This window comes from Cuculus canorus, chromosome 1, assembly GCF_017976375.1.
Source record: "Cuculus canorus isolate bCucCan1 chromosome 1, bCucCan1.pri, whole genome shotgun sequence".
Taxonomy (NCBI): domain Eukaryota; kingdom Metazoa; phylum Chordata; class Aves; order Cuculiformes; family Cuculidae; genus Cuculus; species Cuculus canorus.
In genome coordinates, this window is record NC_071401.1 from 201,982,643 (window position 1) to 202,004,450 (window position 21,808).

Here is a 21,808-nt window from a genome sequence, read left to right on the forward strand (position 1 = left end):
AGGATATGCAGAAGCAGTTGCAAATTTTTTGCTGAATCTCCGAGCAGATTTTTGTCCATTTGGGACATGGAGAAAGTTTTTTCCAGACTTACGCATCATTCTTATACACAGTATTTTGATAAATAAATATTAGTAGCTCACAGCTTCAAAAAGAACCAGACAGCTTGCTAGTAAGTCACTATTATAATATATATAACCTTGTAAATAATATAACACTGCAAGTAGTTACATATCAGAGACTACATTATTCTAAAACACTGAAGTTATTGGGTTGTAAACTTCTCAACATTCCTATGTGGTCTTCATTTATACAAGTTTCTATTTTTTTTGTCTCTGCACCAGGTTTAAAAGCACACTTTCAGAAGAGCGAATACAATTTGTAACAGGTATTTACTCTGTCTTACAAAATTATAGTGCCGGAAGAAATGAAATGTTACCAGCTAGTGGAGCAGCACTCAAGAGCTGCTTTTTTTCTTGACTCGTTCTAAAAATCTGTTTAAAACCTGCTTTCAATAATGTAGAGTTCACCTTGTCAGAAAAAAAGATTTAGTCCAGTTCTTCACTATCCCAGCCCCTGGGAAGTTTTTCCTTTTTCCATATCTGAACTGAATCTCCCTCTTCTTAACTTAATCCCATTAACTCTTGTCCTGTGTACTGCATCATGGAAAACAGATTGTCCCTTGGTTTTTTGCAGCATGCTTTTCATACACCAGAAGACTGTTCCTGTGTCTCTTGATAGTTCTTGCTTCTTTGGGCTTTCCAGCTTTCTCAACACACTGTATTTTTTTAAGCCTCTCAATATCTATCTACCTTAAAAAAATATGTTTTACCTCCTTCCAAAGGGTCTGTCCATTCTGAGAGTGCTGGAAGTTTTAGATGGCGTTTCAGCAATATTGCACCTCTCAGGCCCTCTCCTCTTTCTTGGATGATTTATTAAGCATCTTCTACAGATGACCATAATACATGTACAACCTGGACTCTCTAGGAAGAACGACAGTATCTCTGGTTTTGTTCAAGCTCTTCGTAACCTCAGTTGCAAATACCCAGTTGGAAGGATCTGCAGATGACTGTATTTGAACCCTTGAGCTGGTGGATCTTGAGTTCCTCATGAGAACAGAACTCTGTGGTGAGCAGAGGGATAATAGTGAAGCATAAACCCCTCCGGCTCCACTAGCAAAAAGCCTGCATGACATGCAAACCACTTGCACAGTTGACAGAGCCCATTATTCCTACAGAAACATCCTTTGGTCTCATCGAAAGTCACATTCTGGATCAGCAAGTCTTTGTTCCAGCTTTGGCTGCAGTCTCTGGACAGCTTCAGGAGATGCTAAGCTGATTTGGTAATCGCCATCAACAATTTCCATCAACAATTTCTGTCTATGACACCTGTCAGTTTGCTGGACTGTGGCCATCCCAGCTGATGCCTGTCTTCATCCTGTGGCTGCTCTCCCATCTTTGGGGATGAGCAAAATGGAAATCTGAGATACAAAGCAGGTGAGTTACAAAACATGAGTTGTCCTTTTCAGTTCTAGCACTCAGGGTGGGATTCTGCCTGAAGCAGTACCTACACTAGGTCCCCATGTGTATGCTTAAGTCTTTACAGACCTGTTATTTTCAGTGGAGGTGAGGTCAATATAGAGAGCAGCACAGCAGACCAGACAGTCAAGGATTGATTTGTTTGCCCAAACACAGGTGTCAGTCCAGAATTTAGAGGTCTTCCTTAGGTCCCATGTCAAGTTGGCCAGGCCAATACCCTAGGCTGAACTTGCTTTGTGGGTTCTGCTGGCTCTGATGAGAGCCCAGGCACCAAAAATCACACAATGTTACTTAAACCTGGTGCCTCAGAGCTGAGCTCTGACATTGACTAACCACCTTCTTTCTTTTTCAAATAACACACTCCAAAAATGTAAGGCTTGGAGGATGCTTTGATTAAATCCGCGTTGAAAACATTTTAGGTACAACATAGGTGCTACCAGTGATTTTTATAGCCCTGCTCTCCCTGCAGCCCCTCTACCTTGACATGCAACCAGGCATGTTTCCAGACTCAGCTTTTGGCCAGTTGTTACGCTGCAGTACAAGGGGAAAAAAAGGTAATGGTAGGTGAAGAAATCTGTGTACTTTACTCAAGTCCCTGCAATTGTCCCTGCCCGTGCTGCTGGCAGCACTGTTTCAGGGGTCAGTTTAACTGGTGGCCTCCAAACTGGGAAAGGAGTTTTGTTTGAGCAAAGAAATCACCACTGTGACTATGTTTACTTCTGGCAATACAGAGTCCCTCTGGTCTCACTTCACTCACTTCAGAATTGCCACAACACCCAGAAGTCCAGAGGACTCTTCAATAAATGGTGTTGGCTGCCTTCTGCACCACTCTGGGGTGGACTAACTCCTCAGGAGGGTTTTGGTTCCCTCTCTCCTTGTGGCAGCTGGGTGGGAGGAGAAGCGAGAGAACATGTTATTCCTCTTCCTGGGAGGGCTGAGGGCTATTCCTGATTTTGGGATCTGAGGAAGGGTATTTTCACAGAAAGCATGGCAATTTGCATGGTTGGTTTTCTCCTGTGAGTTGCTTTGCCCCATAGCAGTTAAGGACACAGTTCGAAGGGGTGCATCAATCACTGTTCCCCTGCGTGATAGGTTTGTCATCTGTGGTAGTGCTGCTTCTGGGGTATGTACGTTTGTCAGCTGAAATTTTTCTGCAATTTCCTTGACAGAAGCCGTGAGTGACATATTCCCTAGGGAGATATTTCCATGCTTTTACTATTTTTCAGGCTTCTATGACATTTTCCAGGTCCAGTTGTTGGAGCCTTAGGTTTGAGCATCTACATTGTCGTGGACCACATCCCAGCAGGGATAATTTGATCTTTCATCATTGAATGCATTGACTTCTGCAGCTCATGGTATGCAGAGTTTCAGGGTGAATTTCTCATGTTAAACCTTAAAACACACAGTGGAAACCTCTATCACTGGGTTCCAGGCTCACTGGTACCAGGTCCAGCAAACCTTTTCATTCCTGTAAATCCCAAAAATGACTTAAAAATCGAGGTTAAAAAGAAAACCAAAACTGCTTTTGTTTTCTTTTGTGTAGAGAAACATACAGGACTGAAATTTTGACGCTTTCAGCAATACATAAAATACATACATACAAGTGCAAGAATTCCAGTTATTAGGGAAAGCATCACTTACTCTGAGTTTCTTGGTAAAATTATGGCAGTTCACAACACTGAGCAGCAAACACAAGCTACACAAAGCCAGCTTCTTTTCTGAGTGTGTTTAGCAGGGACTGCACTTCTCTGGCCTGAATACTGATGTGTCTTTTCGAAATCTCTGGTCAGCTGTGAAAATTTAGACAAAGCACCTTTTGCAGTCCCTGAAGTTTAGAGATCTCTGATGATCCTTGCTGAAAGTGAGGGCTGTTGATGGACGGACCATGCAGTCACCTCCATCTTCATCACAGTGAAAAGAGAGCAAAAAACATTCTTCCCCACCCTTCCCCCACCTCCAGCCTGAAGGTTGATTTTCTGGTTGTCCCTGGGCCATCTGTATGGTGTGCGAGGTTGTAGGTTCATTCCCCAACTTTCCACCAGCTTGTTCTTCCCTGTGTGCAGCCCTGAGGGCACTTTTCTTCAAGGACCTCTTCTCCCCTCTTCTCTTGACTTCTCTAATCCTCTCTGCCCTCACATGCCTCTGTAGCCCAGTTTGAGGCAGGTGCTCTAAATTTTCAGTACGCTGGGACAATGTTAAATTATGATCTTCCTATTTCTGGCCAGAGGAAGAGGGACTGATATCAGGTACCTGCGATCTGTCACCAACCACTGGGGAAAAAGGGAAGTCTATCCTATCTGTTATTGTTGTTTGTAGTAGTATTATTGTTATTGTTTTTATTATTCTAAGAACCCACTGACGCCCTCTCATTATGTTGTTAAAGTCAATGTTTTCCCTGTGCACAGAATTCTTCAACCTGGGAAAGATAAAGAATTTTTGACAAAGATATGCTGATAATGTTGCTAATTAGTTTCTCATCTCTAAAAATATGGCTGCAGGCAGCTGGAGTGATCTCTTTGTTGCAGGACATCGTAGGCTGAAATGTATAGATGCTCGATTTCCTCTGCAGGGATCTCACAATATGCTAATTTGTCCTTGCAGCAGGGTTCATTTTTTTAAGTCTTTGCCACTCTATGTTGCAAATCCACTATGTCAAAACATAATCAGTCATATGTGCGCAAGCTGTGGGCCTACACCAAGGTGTGTGTGTGCATGCATGTTCATATATATATTAAAAAAATCCCACAGATATGTGTCTATGCACATATATTTATATACACAAACATACTGATTAAATGTTTAATGAAATTAAATGTGTTTTTTATGATTACCCAAAATATGTGCATACATATACATATGAGATTTGACATCTATTTAGGAACTTGGCATATGAATGGCTAATTGAACTCTTAGGGCTTAGCTCTTCTAGGGAATATTTCACTCTCATTTCACTTTAAATATATAGTTTATATTCTCTGTTCAACACATACAGTTTGCAAGCTTAAGTTGTATGCTTGCCTATTCATTTTCCTAACACTTCCATCTGAACTCTCATTATAGTTTACTTTCGATAGCTATCATCTGTCATTTTTAAAAGTTGCATGGTAATGTTAGTTCATATGAAAAATGATGTTTGCTCTACATTTCACTATGATTGTGACATTGCTGTTAATATTTTTGTAAGCTTGACACCCACAAGCTGAAAAGGCAGGTGGTAAGTTTATTTTTGTAACTTCCATCTCAACAACATCCCCCTAATTAAAAAACAAAAAGTCACATAGAAAATTTTCAACCCATTCCCTGGACTTTCTATGTTCATTTCCAGCAAAATTTCAGTAAGGCAAAAGAGAAAGGCTGAGCTTTTCATCCCTTCTGATTAAAAAAAATGACAGTTTTCAGGTGCTGAGGATGACAAATATTTCTTCTCCAATGAAAACCACCAGCTGAAACACTATGCTCGTGTCCTCTCCTCTACCAGCACCACCCTTTTGCATGGAGCACAAAAAGGGACCAAAGAAGAACTTTCTCTATTTTCAAGCTTCCTTAGAGAGGAAAAAAATAGGGAATAAAGGCCGGTTATTGGAGTTTGGGGGAAAATGGTAGTAATGGGCACCTTGTCTGAAGATGTGGCAACAGTGTAAGTTGGTCCATGGCAGTGCTGTGGAACACACTGCTCCATCCTCACAGCTTCTAGTGACATCCCTGCTCATTCTCTGCACTGGACCAAAAGATTTCTACTGAAATATCAGTTTTTCACCTCTTTCCTCCTCTGGGTGCTGTCACTGTTGGTGCAAAGAACCAAAAGAAGCTCAGGGAGTTGCAGCTTTGCATGGCTGAGAAATGGGAACGACTTGTCCCAAGAAGTGTCCCGTAGCTTGCAGAGCTGCCAAAAGCTAGAAGCTAAATGTCCCAAATAGGGAGTTTTGTGGCAAATTTTTTATTTCTCTTCTAATGGCTGAACCAGGTGGTTTCCTTCTACGTCTTTATGAATTTTGAAAATGATATTTGGAAAAAAAAAAGTAGTTTCTAGTGACTGGAAATCTGTTCTTAGAGTATTTTCAGGAACACGTTTTGGAAAAGCATCCATGACCTCAAACATTTAAAAAAATCCCAACAACTCTTTTGCCAGCTTGCGAAAAAATCACTTCATTTCAAGTCTTTTTTCCCTGCACTGCTTTTGCCTTGGTTATTCTCCTGATCAACCAGCTGTGGCAGAAGGAGAAGTTTGCATATCCTTTTCTTCATGTTATCCAAAAAACTTATAAAAGTTGTGAATCACACTGAAAAGATTCTCAGTTTTCAGTAATGAGGCCAAACAATAATACTAAATGATTTTATTCGAGGTCTGTCTTAGGCAAGAACAAACAAGCTTTCCAAACTAGACCAGTTCAATCCTTACTCAAAAATAGTTCAAGATCACATGGAAGCTTTTTTATTCTCCTTATGATATTGCTTCTATTTGAAGTCTTAACATTTTTCATGACAGTGGAAGACTGGGAAATCTCATAAAAGGAAACATCTTGTGAGCTTTGGGAGACAGAATGTTATTTTTTCCTTATGTTGTGGAATCTCTTTTACCTCTGACTAGTTCACTTTGGCATCTTTTCTGATTCCAAACTATTTACTACATTCTACTCAAGGCGGCAAATTGTTGTTTTACCTGGTGCTGCTCTTTTCGGGGAGCAAACTGCAAAAAAAGCTGATGGGCTTGTGCAGGGCAGAGATTTAGGGCCAAGGGGTCATTTCTGTGGAGCCAACGTGAGTACAACAAAGGCTGGCGGTGACCTAGAGCAGTTGCCAACTCATCTGTCATGGATGTACAGAGAGTTGGTGGTGACATTTTTCATTTGTCAGGAAACATGCTATCCCAAATGTCACAGGTTATTTTTTTTTTCAATTTTTTATTTATTTTTTTTGCTGGCTGTTCACATTTACTGTTGGAATGGCTGGGGATAAGGAAGCTCCTATGCTGTATACCCTTCCCTCTGACCCAAGATGAGCCACTAAGGCCATGCCCTTCCCATGTACACATCGCTCACACCAAGATGGCTCAGATTGCTGGTACTCAGGGAGAGCTCAAGGAGCCCCAAGAGACCACTGCAGGCCCATCTGGGCTACATGGACAAGAGCTGCCCTTAGCTTTTTCTTCTGTTTCTTCCTTTGGCAGGAACTTTCGTCTTTGCTTCAGCTCTCTCTTTATCTGCACCCAAAGGAAATGGTATGGTCACTCCAAATAAATGCACAGTCAGCTAAAACAAGCTGGTTTTACAGGGAGTTGTTTTTCCCCAGAGCCCAAGCTTCCCTGAATGCGTGGGAACCACAGGAACATGTCCCATATTCAGTGACACGTATTCGTTGACAGCTTGTTAGTGATGTGATGAGTGGTGCTCTGGACTTGCCTCTGTATCATCGAGTGGCACAGCAGGCAAAAGCACAGGGCTACATATGTTGGCTTTGGATGGGGATGGGACATGACTATCTGGATGCAGGATGCGGGGAGGCTGTGAGTGACTAGTGATGGGGAGGATGACTTCAGGGAGGGAAGCGTTAGATAATAAATGATGAGGCTGCCAGCGGCAAAGACAAAAGGGGATTCTGAATAAAAAGGCAATTATTTGATTGAAGGGGAAGGAAAGGGGAATAAATGCCAGGGAGAATGAGAGACTGATGCTCTGGAGTTGCCTCTGTCTGCCTGGTGGTACCATGGCCACCTGCCCTACCTGTCAGCTACCGTCTCATACCAACTTTTCTCCTGCCTAATTGCTGCCTGATTGCTCCTGACTTTATTTCACCCAACAGTTCTTTTGATTGACTGGTAGGTTGTCCGTTCTTCAGATCACCTTCTCCATCAGTTCCTACCCACTGGCTTTCTTGTCAGCACATTTGTTGTTTTAGTCCCCACCATCACTCCCACCATTCTCCTGAGACACTTCACTGGCCCTGGTTGGCCCTGGATTGCCAAAGCCTGACTCTGCTTTCACTGGAAAACCACATTTAATGTTTTTACTAACTAATCATGCCCGATCCTGACATCCTCTATGACTAAGGATGGGTGGGTAAACACTGAAATCCATCCTGAGTCCCCACAGGCATGGGGTGGGTGGATGGACAGGGACACAATGGTTTGTTTCACCACATGTACATGTAGAGGTGAAACCCATCCTAACTGTTCACCCCACCTCTTCATTTTGGCTCTGATACAGCTACAAGGAGAAACCAACATCTCTTGGCCTCCATCAGCCAGAGTGGTCTCTCCTCTGTGACTCCTAAGGGTCAGACCTTGCACCTGAAAGCCAATTCAATATAAAATCCTTAGGCATCTAAAGTCAGAAATAAACTTTAGGCAAGCACCCCTCTTCCCTCCCTTCCCTCTCTCCATGACCTGGGAACTGAGTCTACCTCACCTCCAGGACAGAGGACATGGGCATCTTCATGATAGGGTCTACTGCAAATCATGGCAAAGCTCTTCTAACAGTCACTTGCCTTTTTCTCAGGTGTAAACACACTGCCATGGGCTCACAGGGAGCCCGTCGGCCCCATGCCTCAGGGAAAAGGCAACCGTCTCCTGCACCATGGCCATTGCACCACCGCGAAGGTTTTTGCCATGCTGGACTGGGTGCCATGCTAGGACTCAGCTGAAGAGGCAGATGGCAATGTTACTTTTGCCTTATGTTGAGGAGTTTCTTTTACCTTTGACTAGTTCCCTTTTTGATTTTGTTCCTAAGCCTTCATCAGAGGACAAAAGTCAATGCCTTCTAGTATGTCTCCCACACATGCACTTGACAGCTGACATCTTCAACTCTGGGTGATGTGGCACAGAGCCTGGACGGTGCAAAGGTGACCTTCCCAGGGAAGGGGGCCACCCTGGACACCCTGCAGCCACCACAACTGGCTCAGGATTTCATATGCACAGAGCAGGACACGTCCCAGCCAACAACAATTGCTTGTTGATTGTGCAAAGCAGGTAGTTTTTGCATATCTATTTAACAGCTAAAGGAAGGATGGGAGAAGATGTTTTTATTGCTTAAGGGTGGTGTGCTGTTTTTCCAAAGGTTTCCTCTGTGCAACATGCAGAGGCTCAGGGCTGGCAGGTGAATGAGTATTACCTCCTCACACACCCAGAGTAGGACATTCAGAGATCTTACAGTGGCCAAAAGCTCAAGCTGTGATGTTCAGTTATGTTAAGAGGGATCTTATTATATCTAAAACTCATCCTGCCAGGCACTCTTTTCACAGTCAAGAGGTCTTTTCCCTTGGCAATGAGTCCATGGGGTGGTCAGATGCTGCCTGGGTCACTTCAAGGTGTTTTCTCACAGCTTTTCAGGCAGGATGAGCTCTGCCATGCTGACTAAAAGCTGCCTAGCAAAGGTGTCTTTAATCTGTGCTGTGTTAACCATGGCCACAGGGCTTTGTTTTTTTCAGGGCGCAAACAGCGTGACATCAGGACAGCCCACAGAGTCGTGCACTGGATGTATCTCTGAGGCCGAAGGAGAAACATATTCTTTGGCTCCAATATTTAAATAATGGCTTTTATGTTTTTAAAGAATATAGGTTGCTTTTGCCAGGGAATGCACCTGAGCTTCCTTTTGGATGAGGTCATGAGTGCCAAACACATCAAGAATCATTTGCTTATTTGGTTTTATTCCAAACCTGAGACAACTGTAATCATGAAAAAGACTGAAGCATTGGGAATTATAGCCCTGCCTTCATGTCTGATGATGCAAGGTACTGCAGCACAGCCTGCTGAGTCTCCTTCACCTGTGAAAGCATGAAAATGCCATGAGAATGTGGGATTCAACAGCAGAGAGACGAGAGTGGGATTGGGAGGCCTAGGTTAGACACTGGCCTCCTGCAACCTTTGGGAAAAATTAAGCCAGTCTGGTCTTTGTCATCTCTTTCTACTCTTTGACTCACCCCTTTGGAGTCTAGGTTCTTCAAGACATGGGATATCTCCTCGTATCCATCTGCAGAGTATCTTGGGGCTCATCTCTGTGGTGTTAGTGTCACAAGGAGCATTTCCACTGCACTGAAAACACTTCAAGTCCAAAAGTATTTTCTGAAATGGATCAAATCTAAAACCAAATTGCAATGTTCTCCAATAAAAAAAACTCCTTAAATATTTAATTTCAGATTGATGAAAACATCCTGCTTTGAACCGTTCCTGACTCAACAAGGTCAGTCCTTTTAAAATTTCTTCTTGTATTTTACGTTTTGAAATTCCACTTAAAAATTATTTTCAGGTTAGGGAAATTGCTTTCATTTAATGTAATCGACATTTCGCTACCATTCCTGTTGCATTGCGACCCTGAAAGACCCATTTCCGAACTGCTTTTCACCATGGCTGCAGATGGCTGGGTGGCAGTTGCGTTCTCCTCCTACAAATAGAGTGAGAGATACCCACCAGCCGTTAAAGTCAATGCTCATCAGCAGTTACTTTATTTAGTGGCTTAGAGAGTGCAATTTTCATTTCTTGAAGGAGAAATTGCTGCAGTTCCATGACTTCTCTATTGTACAAGAGTATAGTGGAGTTTCCATTAATCACTATAAGTTGCTGAGAGATCATAGGCAGAAAAGCCCTTGAACGAACAAAATACTCCAAACATTACATATTTAAGCAAGAAAAACTCAAAATCACTGTAAAAATCAACTCCAGAATTGCGAGTTATAATTATTTTACACTCCCTGTGACTGGGATCTCATGGATGAAAAAGGAGATCAGATTCAGGCTCTATCTGCTTGCTGTGTTTGCTTGATTGCTTTCTCTTAGTTCAAGTCAATGTCACCCAAGATATACTACGACGAAGATATCAAAAGTTGCATTCTGGTCAAAACCGACAAAATTCTAATCAAAAAATTACATCTGCATTCCTATTTTCAGGTCTAGGGAGCAGTACTGCAAAATGCCATGGTGAGGGGAGTTAGGAGATCCCTGCTGATGCTGTTTTCTGGCTGGAAAAGACTTCATTTCCATATTGAAAAGAAAGGATGAGGGGAAAAAAATCTGAGTTTGCTTAAGCTGCTAAGAATCCTTTCTTGGACTTACTTCACCTTCAGCATGTGCTTTCTAGTTCCAGAGCTGTAAGAGTTGGTAGGGAAAAAGATCAACTATAGGGTAATGGGAAACAGTGTTATAGAAACTATGCACTTTACAAATCACATAAAGAAATCCCTTATGCTTCAATGTCCCTGGGAAGGCGACATGCCATATCTGTTATTTATCTACCTGACCAGGGCATTGATAATTCTATTACAGCAGACATTTTCAGATTTTCCCAAAGAAGACAAGAGACTGTACACAGCATGGCAACTCCCATTTTGACTTGTCTTTATCCCAGAAAACAGATGATATCTGGAGGCTTAAAGCCTCCACTCAGGGCTATGTAGCCAAGAAGCTACAATTGGAGTGCCTGTCCATAAGGGTTATAAGTGTCTGCATGCACAGTTCTTTGAAGATGGCTCAGTACACAGATTTCTTGATGGAGATGTGTAATACATGTTTAGTCCTTAAATTTCTTCTGGTATCTCTTCTCTAGAGCAATGAACATCATGTAAAAGATCTCCTTTTGTATAATACATATGCTGCTTTGCCTAAGCTCTGATGAAGAATACTTAAACAAAAAGGTACATAATGTGTTTTCTAGTCCTGCTCCGAAGGTAGATTTAGATTACGTATTAGGAAGAAATTTTTTTACAATGAGGATTTTGGGGCACTGGAACTGGTTGCACAGAGAGGTCACGGAGGCCCCATCCCTGAAGGTGCTCAACACAGTATTGGATGAGACTTTGAGCAACAGTGGAAGGTGTCCCTACCCATGGGATGGGGTGTTGGAACTGGATGAGCTTTAAGGTCCCTTTCAAAGTAAATCATCCTATGATTCTATGAAAATGCATGATCCAATTTCAATATCTGCAAAATCCCAGTGGGAGCAGGTGGCTCTTTTTTTTTTTTTTTTCCCAATTGCTTACTCCTTGCTTATGGGCTGACCCTTGTTTAAACGTGTTTATTATTCTGAAGAATCTGCTAAATGGGTTTGTGCAAAAAAACCTCTTTGGGATCAACTCCCGTGGTGTTGCTGAGTGCCAGCCACCAAGTGCAAAGTACAACATTTGTGCTGTGTCATCAGCTTCCTCTGTTGCTGGGTATTATTGCTTCTCCATGGCTGGATGCTTCTATCTTTTAAAGCAGAACAATTAGGAATAGAGAATGTCAAATGAGAAATGAACTATGAAGGACAAATATTTCCATTTCTGCGCAAATAACCTGTCCTTGTTAGCCTTGGATGATGGTCCATGTGCAAAAAAAAAAGGAAGAAAAAAGCTATTATCCAAGTACGTGGATAAGTGAAACAGCAAATGCATGTTTATTTATGGAAAATAAAGGCAATTCCTGGCTTGCAAGCCCAGAAGGGATCATTGTCTTATCTAATTTGCTCTCCTCTGTAGGAAGACCATCGTTTCCACTTTGTTTCCTGTTTGAGATGTTGGCAGGTTTCAACTTCCCTGTTTCAACCATGCAAACAAATTCTTACTACTCTGCATGACGGGTCAGTTCATATAGATTACACTGACAGGGCAGAAGAACTTGAAGGATTATGTTTGCGCCAGGGTGTAAGCCTGAGTGCAGGTTTTCTGTGGTCACCTTAGCGGAGGTGCCCTGTCCTGCAAAGACTGAAGGCTTTTCAAAGGTTGCAGGTTAGTCACCCCTGAGCACCAAGAGCATTCAAGATCTTTGCCTCCATGCTTTGGAGTGACTGATGACAGTTCGTTATAGGAGATAAAAAGATCTGTCAGTAGCTCTGGCTAATTAAGAATTTACTGCTGCATATTATGCACCAAGTGCCAATGACAGTGAACACAGTATGTGGTTAGTTTGTGACACTGGTTTTCCTTGTCATATATGAATAGCCAGAAATAAGCTTAAAAAAAAGCAAACCAATGATGCTGGCAGTATTTAAGTAACACTGAACTAGAAACTGGTAGCTACATGACACACTTTCTGCTGAACTGGGTTTGGTTGTTTATGATTTGTAAATGCAAGTACTGCTGATTTTGGGAATCATTTATTAAGACACCTATTGCTTGAGACCTATTGCTTTTACTTTCATCAGTGAAAGAATAATACAGATATATTCGGAACAACTGGACTAAAACACAGTTTTACCTCCCTCCCACGCACAGGATGATGCTTTTGAATGCTGTGTGACAGAGTCACATTTGAATGAAGCTATTGTCTTCAAACAGAACAAACTAATTTCTGGTTTCTACATTTATTAGCCAATTGTATGAAACTGTTTTTCATGTTTTAATTCACTCTGCATTAACAGGGTGTTCATATTTCTGACCCTCAGATCACATCCTGCCGCACTTGCTTTCACCTCTTTAAAGACAGAAGTATGAACCTGCTTCTGTTCTGCAAATGGAGGACACAGAAAAAACACGTTTTCACCTGTGGAAACCTGGGTGGGTTTTGTGTGTTGAGAGTTACATTTACTGGCTGGGAAGGAGCATGCAGGTTTTCCTACCATGGGCCCTGGTGTGCTACCAGAACTCAGGAACTGGAGCCTTTTCTATCTACTACATCATTTGAAAGAATTGATCATTAATTTCTAATTGTAGGACGCACGGTGTAATCCCACCGCTGTCAGACTGTGCTCTTGCTTACCCATGTGTAACCTCCAGGAGACACTTTATTATTCTTGATGGATGAGCCTGGATGAGCTCATTGTGACTCTCAGAACCTAAGCTGCGTTTACAGCCCTGGAAGATGAGAATCTGGAGGAGAAACATTTTGCTAGTAAACAGAGCAAATGAACATACAATAAACCTCTGAGACACAGTAATCCCAGAAACCCATGACACTATTAATAATGGGTCCTTTTCAAAGTGAAAGCATACTACATGCCCCAAAGCCTCCTGAATTATGTTTGGGTAAGCTGCAGACATCACATTCCTTGGAGGGCAATAGCTTGTATCTTCCACTTCTCTGATGCCACTTATTTTTTCTCTTTATCAGAGATGGATATGGTTCCCTTAAGAATTCTCATTTAAGTAGCTTCAATCTTTTTCCACTTTACACATATTGATCTTCTAGGCAGGTTGGGTATTCTGGTTAGTGGAAAGTTTTAGGGGTTTGCATTAGTTTTTATTCTCAGGAAGGATGAAAGAAGGAATTTTGACTCATTGTTACAGAAGATGTGATTGTCTTTACATGCAAGTGTACATATTCCACTTCCTACCTATATCATGCTTTTATATCATGGCTAGCAGAGACACTTATCCATGTGGAAGAAAAAAAACAACACCCATCCTTGTTCCAGATTTGAGCCTGAATGAAGATCATAGCCAGCACAGTATCACTTTTCTGGGCTTGTTATCTCTGTTATTGCCCCCAGTCCTCATCTTCCTAACTTGAGAGTATTTTCTGATACAGAAGGCTGTATCAGCCGTCTCTGTGCATTGCTCTATGTGGCTGCAGGCTATGGCTTTGTGCTCTTGGACAGCTCAAGCTTGAGTAAGGCCCTATGTAGATAGATTTCCTCCACAACTTCTTAAATCAAAGCAAGAATGCCACAGAACCTCAAAAGTACTGAGATGCCCTCTGCCTCCTGAAACACCTAATTTGAGTGTCAGTTAACAAAATGACCACTGAGTACTTAAATGTTCACCGGTGGCTGTGATTAAAGCTCACAATACCCAAAATTCATCAGAAGAATGTTCACAGGTCCATTCTGAAAAGTTAAGCCTCTTTTCCTGCTCCGTACACATCCTGAGACCAGTCAGGAGATTCGCAGCCAATGTAAAAGACTTTTCTTCCACCAGAGATGGAGCTCTGCCCTAGTCCTCATGGATGAAGATCCCAGGTAGCATACAGGTGTTCAAGTTCCTGCCTCTAACGGCCAGTGCAGGGTTTTGAGCTGAGTCTATGACATCCATGTGAGGTGCTCTAATCATTTTGGGGAGCTGCCAGTCTGCAATGAGTTTTCTCACACTCAGTCTGAACTTAGGAACCAAATCCTAGCTCAACCGTTATGGCTGATGTTCACAAAGCACAAGGGATGCCTCCTTTCCATCCAGGTCAGGCCACACCCAGGGGCTGCATTGTCTTTCCTTGGGAGGAGGCACAGCAGCTCTGAAGAATTCATGCCTACGTTTGGTATTGCAATGCCCACAACTCGTGTGACGAAGTGGAGTGGGAGCTACTGCTGCTGCTGAGTCACATCCCCAGGGTTTACGCTGATGCTGCACTAGTCGGTCTAGCAGTTTTCAATGCTTTGATGGACCGTGTTTCTGAAAATTGGCCTTCCTGCGTTATAAATGTTATTGATTATAATGTGAGTTGGATTGCAGCTGGAACAGTAATAGACTCACAAAAGATTAAATTTTTTTAAATTTTTTTTTTTTTTAACTGGACTTTGGGGTTAAGTGGGTACTCCATTATGCCATTATTATAGTTTCAATATTATTATTTTTCTTTAACTGGGGTTGTTTATTATGCATGTGTTGAAGCACAAATGTGGAACAAATGAATCTGATATCAAATTAATGCTACGATCAGTTTTTCCCCCCTTCCCTCCTTAGTTGCCATAACAATCTGTGATCTTGAAGCAACAATAAAATTAGAATTGTATTAGAGGTGTTTACATCATGTACACTCAGTATCCCATTATTATTTTTCACTTTAATGAAAGCATTGACTGTTTGCTTTAGAAGAGAACACCATTAGAGCGCTTCCCTTTCCACATCTCATGTTGCTTTTTTTTCAGCCAAAAGTTGTTTGTTTTAAGAAGAGGCAAGAGTATTCTAGGCTGGAACTTTTGGAAGAGTGGTGATTTTGTTTGCGTTTTTTAAGATAATTGTCTTTTACTTGTAGGATGCAATTTTGAGTGAGCTACCTTTGAATTTCAGAACTTCAAAGAAATGCATCTCTGCTTTTAAATGTGTTGCAAATCTCCCCCCTCCTACTGTTGTGGGAAGTACATCTTCTAGTTCTTCTCCCTACTGGCAAAAAGCAAAATAAAGCAACGAGTGCAAGGAAGAGATTTCATCGATGTTTATTTTGTGCATGTGTGTGGGTGCATATGTCCATGTACAAATGTATGTATATAATGTTATTAATTCCATGATGGAATAAGCTTCTGCACCTAGGGACAGGAAGAAAGGAAAAAACATGACAGATGTTAGTCATATTGCCCAGTGCATGACTTGAAAGTGCTCTGGTAGTTCGGCAATGAGCATTATGGAAAAACATTTATGGAACAAAGAGGCCGTTATCTCAGTATCTCAACTGCACCGGGCATCGCGGAGCCCCTTTACTGCTGTTCCTATCCTGTCTGGCACATTATTCATTGCTGTGACATCTTTCTGTGTAGTCTTTGTAGATAATCCTTGTGATAAATCTACCTTCAGAAAAATGGAAGTTTTTCATTTTTAAATATGTAACGTGATCACCTTCTGCCGAGGCTGGACTTGAATAGAAATACCATGAGAAGATTTTTCCCTCTCCAACTGCTAAGCCTGCTGTTCTCAGATGGAAACTGTCCTTTGATTTTTTTTTTTACAAGTTTAGCCTCTGTTAGGAACATGGGATCCATCTATTTATGAGCGTCGTGTGTGATTTTTTCCCTGATTAATCTGAATATAAGGCATACAGCAACACGCTAATTCTATTGGCGCTAACATATCTTTGAATTCTTTATTTCAGATTCTGTACAACACAGAGGAGAACTGCTACATTGGGCACAGGGATTTGGGGGAGTAGGATAAAAGAAAATCAAATGCCATGTAGGCTGAGTGAGGAATGTATTTAGCTCTCATAAATCTCTGAAGACAAGATCTCTCCAGAGCTGGGTTCATCTAGTGATCCCCTCATTGGCTCCAGTCCTAAAGATCAAACAGTGGTGGATTAAATAGCACGTATTCTGCAATGACGCGCTGCTGGGGATTAGCTAGGTAGGAATCACCTAACTAAAAGATCAAAGCATCATACTACAATTTTGACTGGCAGGGACCTTGGGAGGTCCTAGTTCAACCCACTGCTCAGGGCTGAGCCAAATTCAGTGTTGCTTAGGGCCACACCTAGTTGAATTTTGAATGTCTTGGAAGATGGGGATCCCACCTCCTCGCAGGACATCTGTTCATGGTGAAATTTTCCTCATTATATCTAATTGGAGTTGTCCTTGCAGACAACTTGCAGACAATTCTTGTGCCCATGCTGTCCAGGTAGTGTTTTGTCCTTTTCTTGTATGCCCTTGAGAAACAAGTCATAGAATCATAGAATAGTTAGGATTGGAAGGGATCTTAAAGATCATCTAGTTCCAACCCCCGTGCCATGGGCAGGGACATCCTACTAAATCAGGCTGCCCAAGGCCCCATCCAACCTGATCTTGAACACCTCCAGGGATGGGGAAGCGATTCCATCTTCTTACAGCCACCCATGTTGAAGACAACTATAATATCCCACCCCCCTTCCTCTTCCTTTGAAGCTGTCTCTTCTCCAGGATGAACAGACCGTCTGTCCCAGTCTCATCTTATACATCGTGTGCTCTGGCTCCCTCATCGTCTTGAACTGTCACCAAACTGGAATCACTCCAAATGGCTGATCACTCTCTTGGTGACCCCAAACTGGTCACATTAATCTAGATGTGGTCTCGCAAGAACCAAATAAAAGCAAATAATCCATTCCCTTGTCCTGCTTATGTTGCAAAGGAGAGGCTCTGGGATACCACTGATACTGCAGAGCCTTTTGAAGCTGCCACCAGCTGTCAATGCCAGTGACCTGTATAAATGATGGCCCTGGACCTGTTCTCACTGTACATAATTCACATTTAGCCAGGAAAAAAATCACCAGTTGTCTCAAAAGAGGCCTAAAGACTAAGCAATGTTGGGTAGTAGATTTTACTCTTATTTGTGACCCATCAGGATAAAGGCTAATTCTTTTGGGGGCAGGTGGGAGTCTCCTGTTGCCAGTTACATTTCTTGCCCTGTTATGGTTACATTCAGACCCCCATGCTAGGAGAATGCTAGTTGGCTGCAGGGGCTCCTTCTAGGGTAAATTAGTAAGTCACCTGGTGAAGGCTCCTGGCATAGCTGCCACGATAAAACGGTATAGGCTCCAGATACAGGACCATGCCAGTTGTCTAACATGTTCCTACTAGGCTTTGGACCCTCAGACATGTCCTCATCCCCTGGTCTGGGGTACTGAACTCACCCTCAGCATCATGCTGTAAAGATATAACAGTAAGAGCTTGTGAAATATGAACTGGGCATCGCCCTGTGGAAGTCTTCCCTCCACCAAATGTTTGAGGGCCATATGACATCACATGGGAAACCGAAGTCGAGCTTCTGACCAGTGCCCACTCTGGCCCATCTGCTCCACAAGTTCCTCTCCCCAGTCCACTTCGACATAAGGCACTCTGCCTCACTTGCTCTTGGTGAGGGGAAGTGAAATGAGGGGGCTTTGCTATGGCCCACAATATAGTAGTATGGCCAAGAAAGCTACTTTTGAGTCTTGCTTGTGACTGCTGAAATTTCTTAGCAGATGTTGTCTTCAAGCGTTTCTTGTGATTGCTACTGGTGACTACAAAGAGCATACAAGAGCTAAAAAAAGGGAGCGAGGAGAACTGAGGATGTCTTGCTGGCCTTTGGTTTGTAACCATATAAAGACTGGAGTCATGCAGTGTAGCACAATGGAGACACCCTCTTGTTAGCTCCAAGATTACACTGTGTAGCGATGTCAATATAGACATATATAGAAGCACAGAATCATAGAACAGTTTGAGATGGAAGAAGCCTTAAAGCTCACCCAGTTCCAAGCCCCTGCCATGGGGAGGGACACCTCCAGGGATGGGGCATCCATGACTTCTCTGGGCAACCTGTGCCTGTGCCTCACCACCCACCCACTAAAAAATTTCTTCCTAATATATAAATCTCCCCTTAAAAACTGTTCTCCCTCATCATTTCCCTGCACTCCTGATGAAGAGCCCCTTCCCATGTCTCCTGTAGTCTCCTTTTAAGTACTGGAAGACTGAGATAGCTCTGTGCCCAAGAAAAATCTTATCATTGATTTTGATCTGGAGAAGGGAGATCTTTGCAGGTGTCGCTATACTGTCTTTCAAGACCTGAAATTTCATCCTTGCACGGTAGCCCAACTTCTTAGAGGTAATGTAGTGGGTCACCATGCCATCTCCCTGGACCTGGCAGAGACATACATGACTGCCACACTTCTAAGTTTCTGCCTTTTAGAGTAAATGCTTTACAACATGCCGATTTTCTCTTTTAAGAAATAAAAAACTAACTGAGAACTTGATTACCTTGTTCTTCTGATGACCTGAATCGCAAGGTTTGCTGCAACACTTTCACAAGCTTGCTGCTGTACTTGTGCTTTCCTTTGGGTGACTTAGTGCTATGCAGAGCAGCTTTGAGGGTACTCCAGTGATTTATAACATGTTTTCTTGTTGAGGGCATGTATTTATCATGTTACAACAAACGAATGATTAATAGTTGCCATAGTGATAGTGAAAACTTGAAGTCTTTGAGCACTAGAGTGCCGCATGCAAGCCTTGGCACATCTTTGCTGCAAAGTGATCGTGGTGTGGTCTTAAAAATAGAGACTCAAGAACCAGCGTCACTTAGTAACACTTTAACACCCTATGGAGAAAACATTAAAAAATAATCATACGCTTATTTAGAAATGTGAAAAAAACAGATGGGAAAGACTCATTTCAGGTTTTTCACTGTAAGGAGACATTTAAATATTTTCACAGACCTACTTTTCCTTTTTTTTTTTATGCAACTGAAAGCTGCTGCTTTTTACTGCTAACCTTCCGCCTCTTCTTTTCCCCAGCACAACTTTGCTTAGTGAAATGTTACATGGGTAAAATCTCCTCTTTCCAAGATCCTGCCAATGCCTCTCTTTAATCCAAGGCATATAATCACTTCTTAAGTCTGCTTACCAACCAGCAATAAGAAGACTTTGCAGGGATGCACAGATTTACCTATCATTATTTCTTGATATTCTGTGAAAGAAAATAGTATTCAGACATTTGTGGGGAATTCTAGGGCATACGGGTTGTTGCTGAAGCTTATAGCTGTTTGTTCAAGATCAGGTTGGTCACAAGTCCCTCTATATTCAACAGCCTGTGCTGCACACTGCAGTGGTCAGAGTGAGGCTTGTTAGAGATGAGAAACCCAAACCCAATATCTGGTAAAGTTAATTCGAGTGATGTGTCTTAACCGTCTTACATTATTCTCCCAGAAATGGCAGGGCACAGGAAAAACTGACTCAGTTACCCTCCACTCAGTGTCAGCTGTGCAACATTTAGCCTGAAAACGAAAATTCAGCAAAAATACAAATAAAATATTGAGGGTTCTCCTCTTCTACCTGATGCCTCCTGAGATAATTTGTATATGAGACTCTTGTAACCTACAGGGAGAAACAGAGAACAGACTTGGTGGCCATTAACTACTACAGGAATTAATTAAATGTGAAGGATGGAATCTGAAACCACTGGGACATGCATAGGCTTTGTTTTTCTTACCAAAACACTGAAAAATTCCAGCTGAGCATTTGGAAGATGAGTTGACAGATTTATCCAGGAGATCAGACAAAGAGCAAGGCAAGAAGTATTGTGCCAAAGTAAAGGACATGCACAATATTGTTTGCCATCAATGTGCAACTAGTATCCTCCAGGAAGAAAGACAAGTGGTAAAAAACCTCCCCCTACAATTACTTCTGCATTTCCCCCCACTAGATGATTTTCCTGTGAACAGCTCTGAAACACCTGGATCCTGTACTGTAAAACTGGAATAAAATTACTTTTCTTGCCTTCTCAGCTTATATTTATGGGATTTTGAAAGCACTGTCAGTTCTTTGGAGCAGTGCTGGTTTAAGGACACAGCCTCTGCCTGGGGACACCAGGCAGTCCTCACCTCAGCAGCAATAAATTGGAGGAAAGAGAACACCGTGCATTGTTAGGAGTCCCGAGCAATGTGACAGCTGAGGGAAAGCAAAGATAAAGTGTTCTGGTGTTGCCAGCAAGGTATAAATAATCAATTATTAGCCAGTACTTCTTTGCGAGCCAATGTGGATGGGAGGTTCAGTGCTAGCAGTTATCTCCCATTGACTCAGACAGCCCAACAGAATCACAGGATCACAGAATCACAAGGTTGGAAAGGACCCATTGGATCATCAAGTCCAACCATTCCTAACACTCCCTAAACCATGTCCCTAAGCACTTCATCCACCCGTTCCTTAAACACCTCCAGGGAAGGCGACTCGACCACCTCCCTGGGCAGCCTCTGCCAGGGCCCAATGATTCTTACTGTGAAGAATTTTTTTCTGATATCCAACCTGAACCTCCCCTGGCGGAGCTTCAGGCCATTCCCCCTTGTCCTGTCCCCTGTCACTTGGGAGAAGAGGCCAGCTCCCTCCTCTCCACAACCTCCTTTCAGGTAGTTGTAGAGAGTAATAAGGTCTCCCCTCAGCCTCCTCTTCTCCAGGCTAAACAACCCCAGCTCTCTCAGCCGCTCCTCGTAAGACTTCTTCTCCAGCCCCTTCACCAGCTTCGTTGCTCTTCTCTGGACACACTCCAGAGCCTCAACATCCTTCTTGTGGTGAGGAGTCCAGAAATGAACACAGTATTCGAGGTGCAGTCTCACCAGTGCCGAGTACAGAGGGAGAATAACCTCCCTGGACCTGCTGGTGACCCCATTTCTGATACAAGCCAAGATGCCGTTGGCCTTCTTGGCCACCTGGGCACACTGCTGGCTCATGGTCAGTCGGCTGTCAACCAACACCCCCAGGTCCTTCTCTTCCGTGCAGCTCTCCAGCCACTCTTCCCCCAGTCTGTAGCACTGCAGACTGGCACCCAAAAAGCTTCAAGACCTGTGAGTTGCTATTGCCAGGTGTTGTCAAACACGTGCCTCTGCTCAGCCAAATGTTTAATGGCTGCACAAACATCGGCACATGGCTTAGTTGCTATAAAATCCTAAGAGCTGTGTGTGTGTTGGAGCCACCATCCAAAGGCTACATGTGCTACACAAAGCACCCAGGCAGATCAGATGTGTTGTCTTTGCTGCATGAGATGATCTTGCACTCTGCCTTTGTAATTAGGTCAAGAAGAACACGATGCTTCAGCAGCTTTGAGGGCTCGGGGTAACTAATTCAGCGCTGGAGTGGGAATTGCTCCGGTGACAGAATTGTGTCCCATAGATGTATTTTAAGTATTGAACGCAGCTAATGATGCTATTAAAAGGAAGTAAAATTTTAGCTATT

At 42.7% G+C, this 21,808-nt stretch overlaps 1 long non-coding RNA gene across 1 annotated transcript; it reads left to right on the top strand.

The window, feature by feature from the left end:
* Positions 1 to 1,361: 1,361 nt before the first annotated feature.
* LOC128850956 (uncharacterized) lies at positions 1,362 to 20,685 on the top strand. Its single transcript, XR_008448224.1, has 4 exons — positions 1,362 to 1,494; positions 9,667 to 9,710; positions 11,980 to 12,080; positions 12,885 to 20,685. It is a non-coding gene; the product is annotated as an uncharacterized LOC128850956 (long non-coding RNA).
* The last annotated feature ends 1,123 nt before the right edge of the window (positions 20,686 to 21,808 follow it).